The sequence below is a fragment of the Phyllobates terribilis genome, unplaced genomic scaffold, assembly GCF_046119375.1.
Source record: "Phyllobates terribilis strain yellow unplaced genomic scaffold, ASM4611937v1 Scaffold_8__6_contigs__length_399053987, whole genome shotgun sequence".
NCBI lineage: Eukaryota > Metazoa > Chordata > Amphibia > Anura > Dendrobatidae > Phyllobates > Phyllobates terribilis.
In genome coordinates this window covers 201,999,517-202,013,915 of record NW_027362768.1, presented here as the reverse complement: position 1 = coordinate 202,013,915, position 14,399 = coordinate 201,999,517, and positions in this window count along the sequence as shown.

Genomic DNA, 14,399 nt, shown 5'->3' with positions numbered 1-14,399 from the left:
TGCCAGGTCTGAACTGTCTACAGGAGGGGATTTCTGAGGCCGCGCTCCAGCTGCTCCATCTAGTGGTGTCAGGGCTGAACTGTCTACAGGAGGGGATTTCTGAGGCCGTGCTCCAGCAGCTACATCTAGTGGTGTCAGCGCTGAACTGTCTACAGGAGGGGATTTCTGAGGCCGCGCTCCAGCAGCTCCATCTAGTGGTGTCAGTGATGAACTGTCTACAGGAGGAGATTTCTGAGGCTACGCTCCAGCAGCTCCATCTAGTGGTGTCAGTGCTGAACTGTCTATTGGAGGGATTTCTGAGGCCGCGCTCCAGCAGCTCCATCTAGTGGTGTCAGGGCTGAACTGTCTACAGGAGGGGATTTCTGAGGCCAGTGATCCAGCAGCTCCATCTAGTGGTGTCAGTGATGAACTGTCTACAGGAGGGGATTTCTGAGGCCGCTCCAGCAGCTCCCTCTAGTGGTGACAGTGCTGAACTGTCTACAGGAGGGGATTTCTGAGGCCACGATCCAGCAGCTCCATCTAGTGGTGTCAGTGCTGAACTGTCTACAGGAGGGGATTTCTGAGGCTGCGCTCCAGCAGCTCCATCTAGTGGTGTCAGTGCTGAACAGTCTACAGGAGGCGATTTCTGAGGCCGCTCTCCAGCAGCTCCATCTAGTGGTGTCAGTGCTGAACTGTCTACAGGAGGGGATTTCTGAGGCCGCGCTCCAGCAGCTCCATCTAGTGGTGTCAGGGCTGAACTGTCTACAGGAGGGGATTTCTGAGGCCAGTGATCCAGCAGCTCTATCTAGTGGTGTCAGTGCTGAACTGTCTACAGGAGGGAATTTCTGAGGCTGCGCTCCAGCAGCTCCATCTAGTGGTGTCAGTGCTGAACTGTCTATTGGAGGGGATTTCTGAGGCCGCGCTCCAGCAGCTCCATCTAGTGGTGTCAGGGCTGCACTGTCTACAGGAGGGGATTTCTGAGGCCAGTGATCCAGCAGCTCCATCTAGTGGTGTCAGTGTTGAACTGTCTACAGGAGGGGATTTCTGAGGCCGCTCCAGCAGCTCCCTCTAGTGGTGACAGTGCTGAACTGTCTACAGGAGGGGATTTCTGAGGCCACGCTCCAGCAGCTCCATCTATTGGTGTCAGTGCTGAACTGTCTACAGGAGGGGATTTCTGAGGCCGCTCCAGCAGCTCCCTCTAGTGGTGACAGTGCTGAACTGTCTACAGGAGGGGATTTCTGAGGCCACGCTCCAGCAGCTCCATCTAGTGGTGTCAGTGCTGAATTGTCTACAGGAGGGGATTTCTGAGGCTGCGCTCCAGCAGCTCCATCTAGTTGTGTCAGTGCTGAACAGTCTACAGGAGGGGATTTCTGAGGCCGCTCTCCAGCAGCTCCATCTACTGGTGGCAGTGCTGAACTGTCTACAGGAGGGGATTTCTGAGGCCGCTCTCCAGCAGCTCCATCTAGTGGTGTCAGGGCTGAACTGTCTACAGGAGGGGATTTCTGAGGCCAGTGATCCAGCAGCTCCATCTAGTGGTGTCAGTGCTGAACTGTCTACAGGAGGGAATTTCTGAGGCTGCGCTCCAGCAGCTCCATCTAGTGGTGTCAGTGCTGAACTGTCTATTGGAGGGGATTTCTGAGGCCGCGCTCCAGCAGCTCCATCTAGTGGTGTCAGGGCTGAACTGTCTACAGGAGGGGATTTCTGAGGCCATTGATCCAGCAGCTCCATCTATTGGTGTCAGTGTTGAACTGTCTACAGGAGGGGATTTCTGAGGCCGCTCCAGCAGCTCCCTCTAGTGGTGACAGTGCTGAACTGTCTACAGGAGGGGATTTCTGAGGCCACGCTCCAGCAGCTCCATCTAGTGGTGTCAGTGCTGAACTGTCTACAGGAGGGGATTTCTGAGGCTGCGCTCCAGCAGCTCCATCTAGTGGTGTCAGTGCTGAACAGTCTACAGGAGGGGATTTCTGAGGCCGCTCTCCAGTAGCTCCATCTAGTGGTGTCAGTGCTGAACTGTCTACAGGAGGGGATTTCTGAGGCCACGCTCCAGCAGCTCCATCTACAGTCATGGCCAAAAGTTTTGAGAATGACACCAAAATTATATTTTCACATGATCTGCTGGTCTCTGGTTTTTATTAGTGTTTGTCTGATGTTTATATCACATACAGAAATATAATTGCAATCATATTATGAGTACCAATAGGTTATATTGACAGTTAGAATGAGTTAATGCAGCAAGTCAATATTTGCAGTGTTGCCCCTTCTTCTTCAAGACCTCTGTAATTCTCCCTGGCATGCTCTCAATCAACTTTTGGACCAAATCCTGACTGATAGCAGTCCATTCTTGCATAATCAATGCTTGCATTTTGCCAGAATTTGTTGGTTTTTGTTTGTCCACCCGTCTCTTGATGATTGACCACAAGTTCTCAATGGGATTAAGATCTGGGGAGTTTCCAGGCCATGGACCCAAAATCTCTATGTTTTGTTCCATGAGCCATTTAGTTATCACCTTTGCTTTATGGCAAGGTGCTCCATCATGCTGGAAAAGGCATTGTTGGGCGCCAAACTGCTCTTGGACGGTTGGGAGAAGTTGCTCTTGGAGGACATTCTGGTACCATTCTTTATTCATGGCTGTGTTTTTAGGCAAGAATGTGAGTGAGCCGATTCCCTTGGTGGAGAAGCAACCCCACACATGAATGGTTTCAGGATGCTTTACAGTTGGCATGAGACAAGACTGGTGGTAGCGCTCACCTCTTCTTCTCTGAATAAGCTGTTTTCCTGATGTCCCAAACAATCGAAAAGGGGATTCATCAGAGAAAATGACTTTGCCCCAGTCCTCAGCAGTCCACTCACTGTACCTTTTGCAGAATATCAGTCGGTCCCTGATGTTTTTTCTGGAGAGAAGTGGCTTCTTTGCTGCCCTCCTTGAAACCAGCCCTTGCTCAAAGAGTCTCCGCCTCACAGTGCGTGCAGAAGCACTCACACCAGCCTGCTGCCATTCCTGAGCAAGCTCGGCACTGCTGGTAGTCCGATCCCACAGCTGAAACAGCTTTAAGATATGGTCCTGGCGCTTGCTGGTCTTTCTTGGGCGCCCTGGAGCCTTTTTGACAACAATGGAAGCTCTCTCCTTGAAGTTCTTGATGATGCGATAGATTGTTGACTGAGGTGCAATATTTGTAGCTGCGATATTCTTCCCTGTTAGGCCATTTTTGTGCAGTGCAATGATGGCTGCACGTGTTTCTTTAGAGATAACCATGGTTAACTGAAGAGAAACAATGATACCAAGAACCAGCCTCCTTTTAAAGTGTCCAGTGATTTCATTCTTACTTAATCAAGACTGATTGATCGCCAGCCCTGTCCTCATCAACACCCACACCTGTGTTAATGGATCAATCACTAAAACGATGTTAGCTGCTCCTTTTAAGGCAGGACTGCAATGATGTTGAAATGTGTTTTGGGGGTTAAAGTTCATTTTCTGGGCAAATATTGACTTTGCAAGTACAGTAATTGCTGTTAAGCTGATCACTCTTTGACATTCAGGAGTATATGCAAATTGCCATTGCAAAAAATGAAGCAGTAAACTTTGGAAAAATTACTATTTGTCTCATTCTCAATACTTTTGGCCATGACTGTAGTGGTGTCAGTGCTGAACTGTCTACAGGAGGGGATTTCTGAGGCCGCGCTCCAGCAGCTCCATCTAGTGGTGTCAGTGCTGAACTGTCTACAGGAGGGGATTTCTGAGGCCAGTGCTCCAGCAGCTCCATCTAGTGGTGTCAGGGCTGAACTGTCTACAGGAGGGGATTTCTGAGGCCGCGCTCCAGCTGCTCCATCTAGTGGTGTCAGTGCTGAACTGTCTACAGGAGGAGATTTCTGAGGCTACGCTCCAGCAGCTCCATCTAGTGGTGTCAGTGCTGAACTGTCTATTGGAGGGGATTTCTGAGGCCGCGCTCCAGCAGCTCCATCTAGTGGTGTCAGGGCTGAACTGTCTACAGGAGGGGATTTCTGAGGCCAGTGATCCAGCAGCTCCATCTAGTGGTGTCAGTGCTGAACTGTCTACAGGAGGGGATTTCTGAGGCTGCGCTCCAGCAGCTCCATCTAGTGGTGTCAGTGCTGAACTGTCTATTGGAGGGGATTTCTGAGGCCGCTCTCCAGCAGCTCCATCTAGTGGTGTCAGGGCTGAACTGTCTACAGGAGGGGATTTCTGAGGCCAGTGATCCAGCAGCTCCATCTAGTGGTGTCAGTGCTGAACTGTCTACAGGAGGGGATTTCTGAGGCCGCTCCAGCAGCTCCCTCTAGTGGTGACAGTGCTGAACTGTCTACAGGAGGGGATTTCTGAGGCCACGCTCCAGCAGCTCCATCTAGTGGTGTCAGTGCTGAACTGTCTACAGGAGGGGATTTCTGAGGTCGCGCTCCAGCAGCTCCATCTAGTGGTGTCAGTGCTGAACTGTCTACAGGAGGGGATTTCTGAGGCCCGCGCTCCAGCTGCTCCATCTAGTGGTGTCAGGGCTGAACTGTCTACAGGAGGGGATTTCTGAGGCCGTGCTCCAGCAGCTACATCTAGTGGTGTCAGCGCTGAACTGTCTACAGGAGGGGATTTCTGAGGCCGCGCTCCAGCGGCTCCATCTAGTGGTGTCAGTGATGAACTGTCTACAGGAGGAGATTTCTGAGGCTACGCTCCAGCAGCTCCATCTAGTGGTGTCAGTGCTGAACTGTCTATTGGAGGGGATTTCTGAGGCCGCGCTCCAGCAGCTCCATCTAGTGGTGTCAGGGCTGAACTGTCTACAGGAGGGGATTTCTGAGGCCAGTGATCCAGCAGCTCCATCTAGTGGTGTCAGTGCTGAACTGTCTACAGGAGGGGATTTCTGAGGCCGCTCCAGCAGCTCTCTCTAGTGGTGACAGTGCTGAACTGTCTACAGGAGGGGATTTCTGAGGCCACGCTCCAGCAGCTCCATCTAGTGGTGTCAGTGCTGAACTGTCTACAGGAGGGGATGTCTGAGGCCGCGCTCCAGCAGCTCCATCTAGTGGTGTCAGTGCTGAACTGTCTACAGGAGGGGATTTCTGAGGCCGCGCTCCAACAGCTCCATCTACTGGTGTCAGTGCTGAACTGTCTACAGGAGGGGATTTCTGAGGCCAGTGCTCCAGCAGCTCCATCTAGTGGTGCCAGGGCTGAACTGTCTACAGGAGGGGATTTCTGAGGCCGTGCTCCAGCAGCTCCATCTAGTGGTGTCAGTGATGAACTGTCTACAGGAGGGGATTTCTGAGGCCGCACTCCAGCAGCTCCATCTAGTGGTGCCAGTGCTGAACTGTCTACAGGAGGGGATTTCTGAGGCCTGTGCTCCAGCAGCTCTATCTAGTGGTGTCAGTGCTGGACTGTCTACAGAAGGGGATTTCTGAGGCCGCGCTCGGCAGCCCCATCTAGTGGTGTCAGGGCTGAACTGTCTACAGGAGGGGATTTCTGAGGCCGCACTCCAACAGCTCCATCTATTGGTGCCAGTGCTGAACTGTCTACAGGAGGGGATTTCTGAGGCCTGTGCTCCAGCAGCTCCATCTAGTGGTGTCAGTGCTGAACTGTCTACAGGAGGGGATTTCTGAGGCCGCGTTCGGCAGCTCCATCTATTGGTGTCAGGGCTGAACTGTCTACAGGAGGGGATTTCTGAGGCCGCGCTCCAGCAGCTCCATCTAGTGGTGACAGGGCTGAACTCTCTACAGGAGGGGATTTCTGAGGCCGCGCTCCAGCAGCTCCATCTAGTGGTGTCAGTGCTGAACTCTCTACAGGAGGGGATTTCTGAGGCCGCGCTCCAGCAGCTCCATCTAGTGGTGTCAGGGCTGAACAGTCTACAGGAGGGGATTTCTGAGGCCGCGCTAAAGCAGCTCCATCTAGTGGTGCCAGTGATGAACTGTCTACAGGAGGGGATTTCTGAGGCCGCACTCCAGCAGCTCCATCTAGTGGTGTCAGTGCTGAACTGTCTACAGGAGGGGATTTCTGAGGCCGCGCTCCAGCAGCTCCATCTAGTGGTGTCAGTGCTGAACTGTCTACAGGAGGGGATTTCTGAGGCCGCACTCCAGCAGCTCCATCTAGTGGTGTCAGTGCTGAACAGTCTACAGGAGGGGATTTCTGAGGCCAGTGCTCCAGCAGCTCCATCTAGTGGTGCCAGGGCTGAACTGTCTACAGGAAGGGATTTCTGAGGCCGCGCTCCAGCTGCTCCATCTAGTGGTGTCAGGGCTGAACTGTCTACAGGAGGGGATTTCTGAGGCCGTGCTCCAGCAGCTACTTCTAGTGGTTTCAGCGCGGAACTGTCTACAGGAGGGGATTTCTGAGGCCGTGCCCCAGCAGCTCCATCTAGTGGTGTCAGTGATGAACTGTCTACAGGGGGGGATTTCTGAGGCTACGCTCCAGCAGCTCCATCTAGTGGTGTCAGTGCTGAACTGTCTATTGGAGGGGATTTCTGAGGCCGAGCTCCAGCAGCTCCATCTAGTTGTGTCAGGCCTGAACTGTCTACAGGAGGGGATTTCTGAGGCCAGTGATCCAGCAGCTCCATCTAGTGGTGTCAGTGCTGAACTGTCTACAGGAGGGGATTTCTTAGGCCGCGCTCGGCAGCTCCATCTAGTGGTGGCAGTGCTGAACTGTCTACAGGAGGGGATTTCTGAGGCCGCGCTCCAGCAGCTCCATCTAGTGGTGCCAGTGCAGAACTGTCTACAGGAGGGGATTTCTGAGGCTACGCTCCAGCAGCTCCATCTAGTGGTGTCAGTGATGAACTGTCTACAGGAGGGGATTTCTGAGGCCGCACTCCAGCAGCTCCATCTAGTGGTGCCAGTGCTGAACTGTCTACAGGAGGGGATTTCTGAGGCCTGTGCTCCAGCAGCTCTATCTAGTGGTGTCAGTGCTGGACTGTCTACAGAAGGGGATTTCTGAGGCCGCGCTCGGCAGCCCCATCTAGTGGTGTCAGGGCTGAACTGTCTACAGGAGGGGATTTCTGAGGCCGCACTCCCGCAGCTCCATCTAGTGGTGTCAGTGCTTAACTGTCTACAGGAGGGGATTTCTGAGGCCTGTGCTCCAGCAGCTCCATCTAGTGGTGTCAGTGCTGAACTCTCTACAGGAGGGGATTTCTGAGGCCAGTGCTCCAGCAGCTCCATCTAGGGGTGTCAGGGCTGAACTGTCTACTGGAGAGGATTTCTGAGGCCGCGCTCCAGCAGCTTCATCTAGTGGTGTCAGTGCTGAACTGTCTACAGGAGAGGATTTCTGAGGCCGCACTTCATCAGATCCATCTAGTAGTGACAGTGCTGAACTGTCCACAGGAGGGGATTTCTGAGGCCGCGCTCCGGCAGCTCCATCCAGTGGTGTCAGTGCTGAACTGTGTGCAGGAGGGGATTTCTGAGGACATTGCCCCAGCAGCTCCATCTAGTGGTGTCAGTGCTGAACTGTCTACAAGAGGAGATTTCTGAGGCCACGCACCAGCAGCTCCATCTAGTGGTTTCAGTGCTGAACTGTCCACAGGAAGGGATTTCTGAGGCCAGTGCTCCAGCAGCTCCATCTAGTGGTTTCAGTGGTGAACTGCCCACAGGAAGGGATTTCTGAGGCCAGTACTCCAGCAGCTACATCTAGTGGTGTCAGTGCTGAACTGTCTACAGGAGGGGATTTCTGAGGCCGCGCTCCAGCAGCTCCATCTAGTGGTGGCAGTGCTGAACTGTCTACAGGAGGGGATTTCTGAGGCCAGTGCTCCAGCAGCTCCATCTAGTGTTGTCAGTGCTGAACTGTCTACAGGAAGGGATTTCTGAGGCGGCGCTCCAGCAGCTCCATTTAGTGGTGTCAGTGCTGAACTGTCTACAGGAGGGGATTTCTGAGGCCACGTTCCAGCAGCTCCATCTAGTGGTGTTAGTGCTGAACTGTCCACAGGAGGGGATTTCTGAGGCCGCCCTCCGGCAGCTCCATCCAGTGGTGTCAGTGCAGAACTGTCTACAGGAGGGGATTTCTGAGGCAACGCTCCAGCAGCTCCTTCTAGTGGTGTCAGTGCTGAACTGTCTACAAGAAGGGATTTCTGAGGCCCGTGCTCCAGCAGCTCCATCTAGTGGTGTCAGTGTTGAACTGTCTACAGGAGGGGATTTCTGAGGCCCGTGCTCCAGCAGATCCATCTAGTTGTGTCAGTGCTGAACTGTCTACAAGAAGGGATTTCTGAGGCCCGCGCTCCAGCAGCTCCATCTAGTGGTGTCAGTGGTGAACTGTCTACAGGAGGGGATTTCTGAGGCCCGTGCTCCAGCAGCTCCATCTAGTGGTGATAGTGCTGAACTGTCTACAGGAGGGAATTTCTGATGCCATGCTCCAGCAGCTCCATCTAGTGGTGTCAGTGCTGAACTGTCTACAGGAGGGGATTTCTGGGGACTGCACTCCGGCAGCTCCATCTAGTGGTGTCCGTGCTGAACTGTCTACAGGAGGGGAATTCTGATGCCACACTCCAGCAGCTCCATCTAGTGGTGTCAGTGCTGAACTGTCTACAGGAGGGGATTTCTGAGGCCTGTGCTCCAGCAGCTCCATCTAGTGGTGTCAGTGCTGAACTGTCCACAGGAGGGGATTTCTGAGGCCGCGCTCAGGCAGCTCTATCCAGTGGTGTCAGTGCTGAACTGTCTACAGGAGGGGATTTCTGAGGCCAGTGCTCCAGAAGCTCCATCTAGTGGTGTCAGTGCTGAACTGTCCACAGGAGGGGATTTCTGAGGCCGCGCTCAGGCAGCTCCATCCAGTGGTGTCAGTGCTGAACTGTCTACAGGAGGGGATTTCTGAGGCCGCGCTCCAGCAGCTCCATCTAGTGGTGTCAGTGCTGAACTGTCTACAGGAGGGCATTTCTGAAGCCAGTGCTCCAGCAGCTCCATCTAGTGGTGTCAGTGCTGAACTGTCTACAGGAGGGGATTTCTGAGGCCAGTGCTCCGGCAGCTCCATCTAGTGGTGTCAGTACTGAACTGTCTACAGGAGGGGATTTCTGAGGCTGCGCTCCAGCAGCTCCATCCAGTCGTGTCAGTGCTGAACTGTCTACAGGAGGGGATTTCTGAGGCCGCGCTCCAGCAGATCCATCTAGTGTTGTCAGTGCTGAACTGTCTACAGGAGGGGATTTCTGAAGCCAGAGCTCCAGCAGCTCCATCTAGTGGTGTCAGTGCTGAACTGTCTACAGGAGGGGATATCTGAGGCCGCGCTCTGGCAGCTCCATCCAGTGGTGTCAGGGCTGAACTGTCTACAGGAGGGGATTTCTGAGGCCAGTGCTCCAGCAGCTCCATCTAGTGGTTTCAGTGCTGAACTGTCTACAGGAGGGGATTTCTGATGCCACACTCCAGCAGCTCCATCTAGTGGTGTCAGTGCTGAACTGTGTACAGAAGGGGATTTCTGCGGCCGCGCTCCAGCAGCTCCATCTAGTGGTGTCAGGGATGACCTGTCTACAGGAGAGGATTTCTGAGGCCGCGCTCCAGCAGCTCCATCTAGTGGTGTCAGTGCTGAACTGTCTACAGGAGGAGATTTCTTAGGCCGCGCTCCAACAGCTCCATCTAGTGGTGTCAGTTCTGAACTGTCTACAGGAGTGAATTTCTGAGGCTGGGCTCCAGCAGCTCCATCTAGTGGTGTCAGGGCTGAACTGTCTACAGGAGGAGATTTCTTAGGCCGCTCTCCAGCCGCTCCATCTAGTGGTGTCAGAACTGAACTGTCTACAGGAGGGGATTTCTGAGACCGCGCTCCAGCGGCTCCATCTAGTGGTGTCAGTGATGAACTGTCTACAGGAGGGGATTTCTGAGGCCGCGCTTCAGCAGTTCCATCCAGTGGTGTCAGTGCTGAACTGTCTACAGGAGGGGATTTCTGAGGCCACGTTCCAGCAGCTCCATCTAGTGGTGTCAGCACTGAACTGTCTACAGGAGGGGATTTCTGATGCCACACTCCAGCAGCTCCATCTAGTGGTGTCAGCGCTGAACTGTCTACAGGAATGGATTTCTGAGGCCAGTGCTCCAGTAGCTCCATCTAGTGGTGTCAGTGCTGAACTGTCCACAGGAGGGGATTTCTGAGGCCGCGCTCTGGCAGCTCCATCTAGTGATGTCAGTGCTGAACTGTCCACAGGAGGGGATTTCTGGGGCCTGCGCTCCAGCAGCTCCATCCAGTGGTGTCAGTGCTGAACTGTCTGCAGGAGGGGATTTCTGAGGCCACGCTCCAGCAGCTCCATCTAGTGGTGACAGTGCTGAACTGTCTACAGGAGGGGATTTCTGAGGCCGCGCTCCAGCAGCTCCATCTAGTGGTGTCAGTGCTGAACTGTCTACAGGAGAGGATTTCTGAGGCCGCGCTCCAGCAGCTCCATCTAGTGGTGTCAGAGCTGAACTGTCCACAGGAGGGGATTTCTGGGGCCTGCGCTCCCGCAGCTCCATCCAGTGGTGTCAGAGCTGAACTGTCTACAGGAGGGGATTTCTGAAGCCAGCGCTCCAGCAGCTCCATCTAGTGGTGTCAGAGGTGAACTGTCTACAGGAGGGGATATCTGAGGCCGCGCTCTGGCAGCTCCATCTAGTGGTGTCAGGGCTGAACTGTCTACAGGAGGGGATTTCTGAGGCCAGTGCTCCAGCAGCTCCATCTAGTGGTTTCAGTGCTGAACTTTATACAGGAGGGGATTTCTGATGCCACACTCCATCAGCTCCATCTAGTGGTGTCAGAGCTGAACTGTCTACAGGAGGGGATATCTGAGGCCGCGCTCCGGCAGCTCCATCTAGTGGTGTCAGTGCTGAACTGTCTGCAGGAGGGGATTTCTGAGGTCGCGCTCCAGCAGCTCCATCTAGTGGTGTCAGTGCTGAACTGTGTACAGAAGGGGATTTCTGAGGCCGGGCTCCAGCAGCTCCATCTAGTGGTGACAGTGCTGAACTGTCTACAGGAGGGGATTTCTGAGGCCGTGCTCCAGCAGCTCCATCTAGTGGTGTCAGTGCTGAACTGTCTACAGGAGAGGATTTCTGAGGCCGCGCTCCAGCAGCTCCATCTAGTGGTGTCAGAGCTGAACTGTCTACAGGAGGGGATTTCTGAAGCCAGCGCTCCAGCAGCTCCATCTAGTGGTGTCAGAGCTGAACTGTCTACAGGAGGGGATATCTGAGGCCGCGCTCTGGCAGCTCCATCTAGTGGTGTCAGGGCTGAACTGTCTACAGGAGGGGATTTCTGAGGCCAGTGCTCCAGCAGCTCCATCTAGTGGTTTCAGTCCTGAACTTTATACAGGAGGGGATTTCTGATGCCACACTCCAGCAGCTCCATCTAGTGTTGTCAGAGCTGAACTGTCTACAGGAGGGGATATCTGAGGCCGCGCTCTGGCAGCTCCATCTAGTGGTGTCAGTGCTGAACTGTCTGCAGGAGGGGATTTCTGAGGTCGTGCTCCAGCAGCTCCATCTAGTGGTGTCAGTGCTGAACTGTGTACAGAAGGGGATTTCTGAGGCCGGGCTCCAGCAGCTCCATCTAGTGGTGTCAGGGCTGACCTGTCTACAGGAGAGGATTTCTGAGGCCGCGCTCCAGCAGCTCCATCTAGTGGTGTCAGGGCTGAACTGTCTACAGGAGGAGATTTCTTAGGCCGCGCTCCAGCAGCTCCATCTAGTGGTGTCAGAGCTGAACTGTCTACAGGAGGGGATTTCTGAGGCCGCGCTCCAGCAGCTCCATCTATTGGTGTAAGTGCTGAACTGCCTACAGGAGGGGATTTCTGAGGACACGCTCCAGCATCTCCATCTAGTGGTGTCAGGGCTGAACTGTCTACAGGAGGGGATTTCTGAGGCCACACTCCAGCAGCTCCATCTAGTGGTGTCAGTGCTGAAATGGCTACAGGAGGGGATTTCTGAGGCCGCGCTCCAGCAGCTCCATCTAGTGGTGGCAGTGCAGAACTATCTACAGTAGGGGATTTCTGAGGCCACGCTCCAGCTGCTCCATCTAGTGGTGTCAGTGCTGAACTGTCTACTGGAGGGGTTTTCTGAGGCCGTGCTCCAGCAGATCCATGTAGAGGTGTCAGTACTGAACAGTCTACAGGAGGGGATTTCTGAGGCCGCGCTCCAGCAGCTTCATCTAGTGGTGTCAGTGCTGAACTGTCTACAGGAGGGGATTTCAGAGGCCGCGCTCCAGCAGCTCCATCTAGTGGTGGCAATACTGAACAGTCTACAGGAGGGGATTTCTGAGGCCGCGCTCCAGCAGCTCCATCTAGTATTGTCAGTGCTGAACTGTCTACAGGAGGGGATTTAAGAGGCCAGTGCTCCAGCAGCTCCATCTAGTGGTGTCAGTGCTGAACTGTCTACAGGAGGGGATTTCTGAGGCCAGTGCTCCAGCAGCTCCATCTAGTGGTGTCAGTGCTGAACTGTCTACAGGAGGAGATTTCTGAGGCCGCGCTCCAGCAGCTCCTTCTTGTGTTGTCAGTGCTGATCTGTCTACAGGAGGGGATTTCTGAGGCCGCGCTCCAGCAGCTCCATCTAGTGGTGTCAGTGCTGAACTGTCTACAGGAGGGGATTTCTGAAGCTAGTGCTCCAGCAGCTCCATCTAGTGGTGTCAGTGCTGAATTGTCTACAGGAGGGGATTTCTGAGGCCAGTGCTCCGGCAGCTCCATCTAGTGGTGTCAGTACTGAACTGTCTACAGGAGGGGATTTCTGAGGCCGCGCTCCAGCAGATCCATCTAGTGTTGTCAGTGCTGAACTGTCTACAGGAGGGGATTTCTGAAGCCAGAGCTCCAGCAGCTCCATCTAGTGGTGTCAGTGCTGAACTGTCTACAGGAGGGGATATCTGAGGCCGCGCTCTGGCAGCTCCATCTAGTGGTGTCAGGGCTGAACTGTCTACAGCAGGGGATTTCTGAGGCCAGTGCTCCAGCAGCTCATCTAGTGGTTTCAGTGCTGAACTGTCTACAGGAGGGGATTTCTGATGCCACACTCCAGCAGCTCCATCTAGTGGTGTCAGTGCTGAACTGTGTACAGAAGGGGATTTCTGAGACCGCGCTCCAGCAGCTCCATCTAGTGGTGTCAGGGCTGACCTGTCTACAGGAGAGGATTTCTGAGGCCGCGCTCCAGCAGCTCCATCTAGTGGTGTCAGTGCTGAACTGTCTACAGGAGGAGATTTCTGATGCCACACTCCAGCCGCTCCCTCTAGTGGTGTCAGAGCTGAACTGTCTACACGAGGGGATTTCTGAGTCCGCGCTCCAGCAGCTCCATCTAGTGGTGTCAGTGATTAACTGTCTACAGGAGGGGATTTCTGAGGCCGCGCTTCAGCAGCTCCATCTAGTGGTGTCAGTGCTAAACTGTCTACAGGAGGGGATTTCTAAGGCTCGCGATCCAGCTGCTCCATCTAGTGGTGTTAGTGCTGAACTGTCTACAGGAGAGGATTTCTGAGGCCGCGCTCCAGCAGCTCAATCTAGTGGTTTCAGAGCTGAACTGTCTACAGGAGAGTATTTCTGAGGCCTTGCTCCTGCAGCTCCATCTAGTGGTCTCAGTGATGAACTGTCTACAGGAGGGGATTTCTGAGGCTATGCTCCAGCAGCTGCATCTAATGGTGTCAGTGATGAACTGTCTACAGGAGGGGATTTCTGAGGCCACGTTCCAGCAGCTCCATCTAGTGGTGTCAGTGCTGAACTGTCTACAGGAGGGGATTTCTGAGGCCGCGCTCCAGCAGCTCCATCTAGTGGTGTCAGTGCTGAACTGCCTACAGAAGGGGATTTCTGAGGACACTCTCCAGCAGCTCCATCTAGTGGTGTCAGTGCTGAACTGTCTACAGGAGGGAATTTCTGAGGCCGCTCTCTAGCAGCTCCATCTAGTGGTGGAAGCGCTGAACTGTCTACAGGAGGGGATTTCTGAGGCCAGTGCTCCAGCAGCTCCATCTAGTGGTGTCAGTGCTGAACTGTCTACAGGAGGGAATTTCTGAGGCCGCGCTCCAGCAGCTCCATCTAGTGGTGTCAGGGCTGAACTGTCTGCAGGAGGAGATTTCTTAGGCCGCGCTCCAGCAGCTCCATCTAGTGGTGTCAGAGCTGAACTGTCTACAGGAGGGGATTTCTGAGGCCGCGCTTCAGCAGCTCCATCTAGTGGTGTCAGTGCTGAACTGTCTACAGGATCGGATTTCTGAGGCCGCGCTCCAGCAGCTCCATCTAGTGGTGTCAGCGCTGAACTGTCTACAGGAGGGGATTTCTGATGCCACACTCCAGCAGCTCCATCTAGTGGTGTTAGCGCTGAACTGTCTACAGGAAGGGATTTCAGAGGCCAGTGCTCCAGCAGCTCCATCTAGTGTTGTCAGTGCTGAATTGTCCACAGGAGGGGATTTCTGAGGCCGCGCTCTGGCAGCTCCATCTAGTGGTGTCAGTGCTGAACTCTCTACAGGAGGGGATTTCTGAGGCCAGTGCTCCAGCAGCTCCATCTAGGGGTGTCAGGGCTGAACTGTCTACTGGAGAGGATTTCTGAGGCCGCGCTCCAGCAGCTTC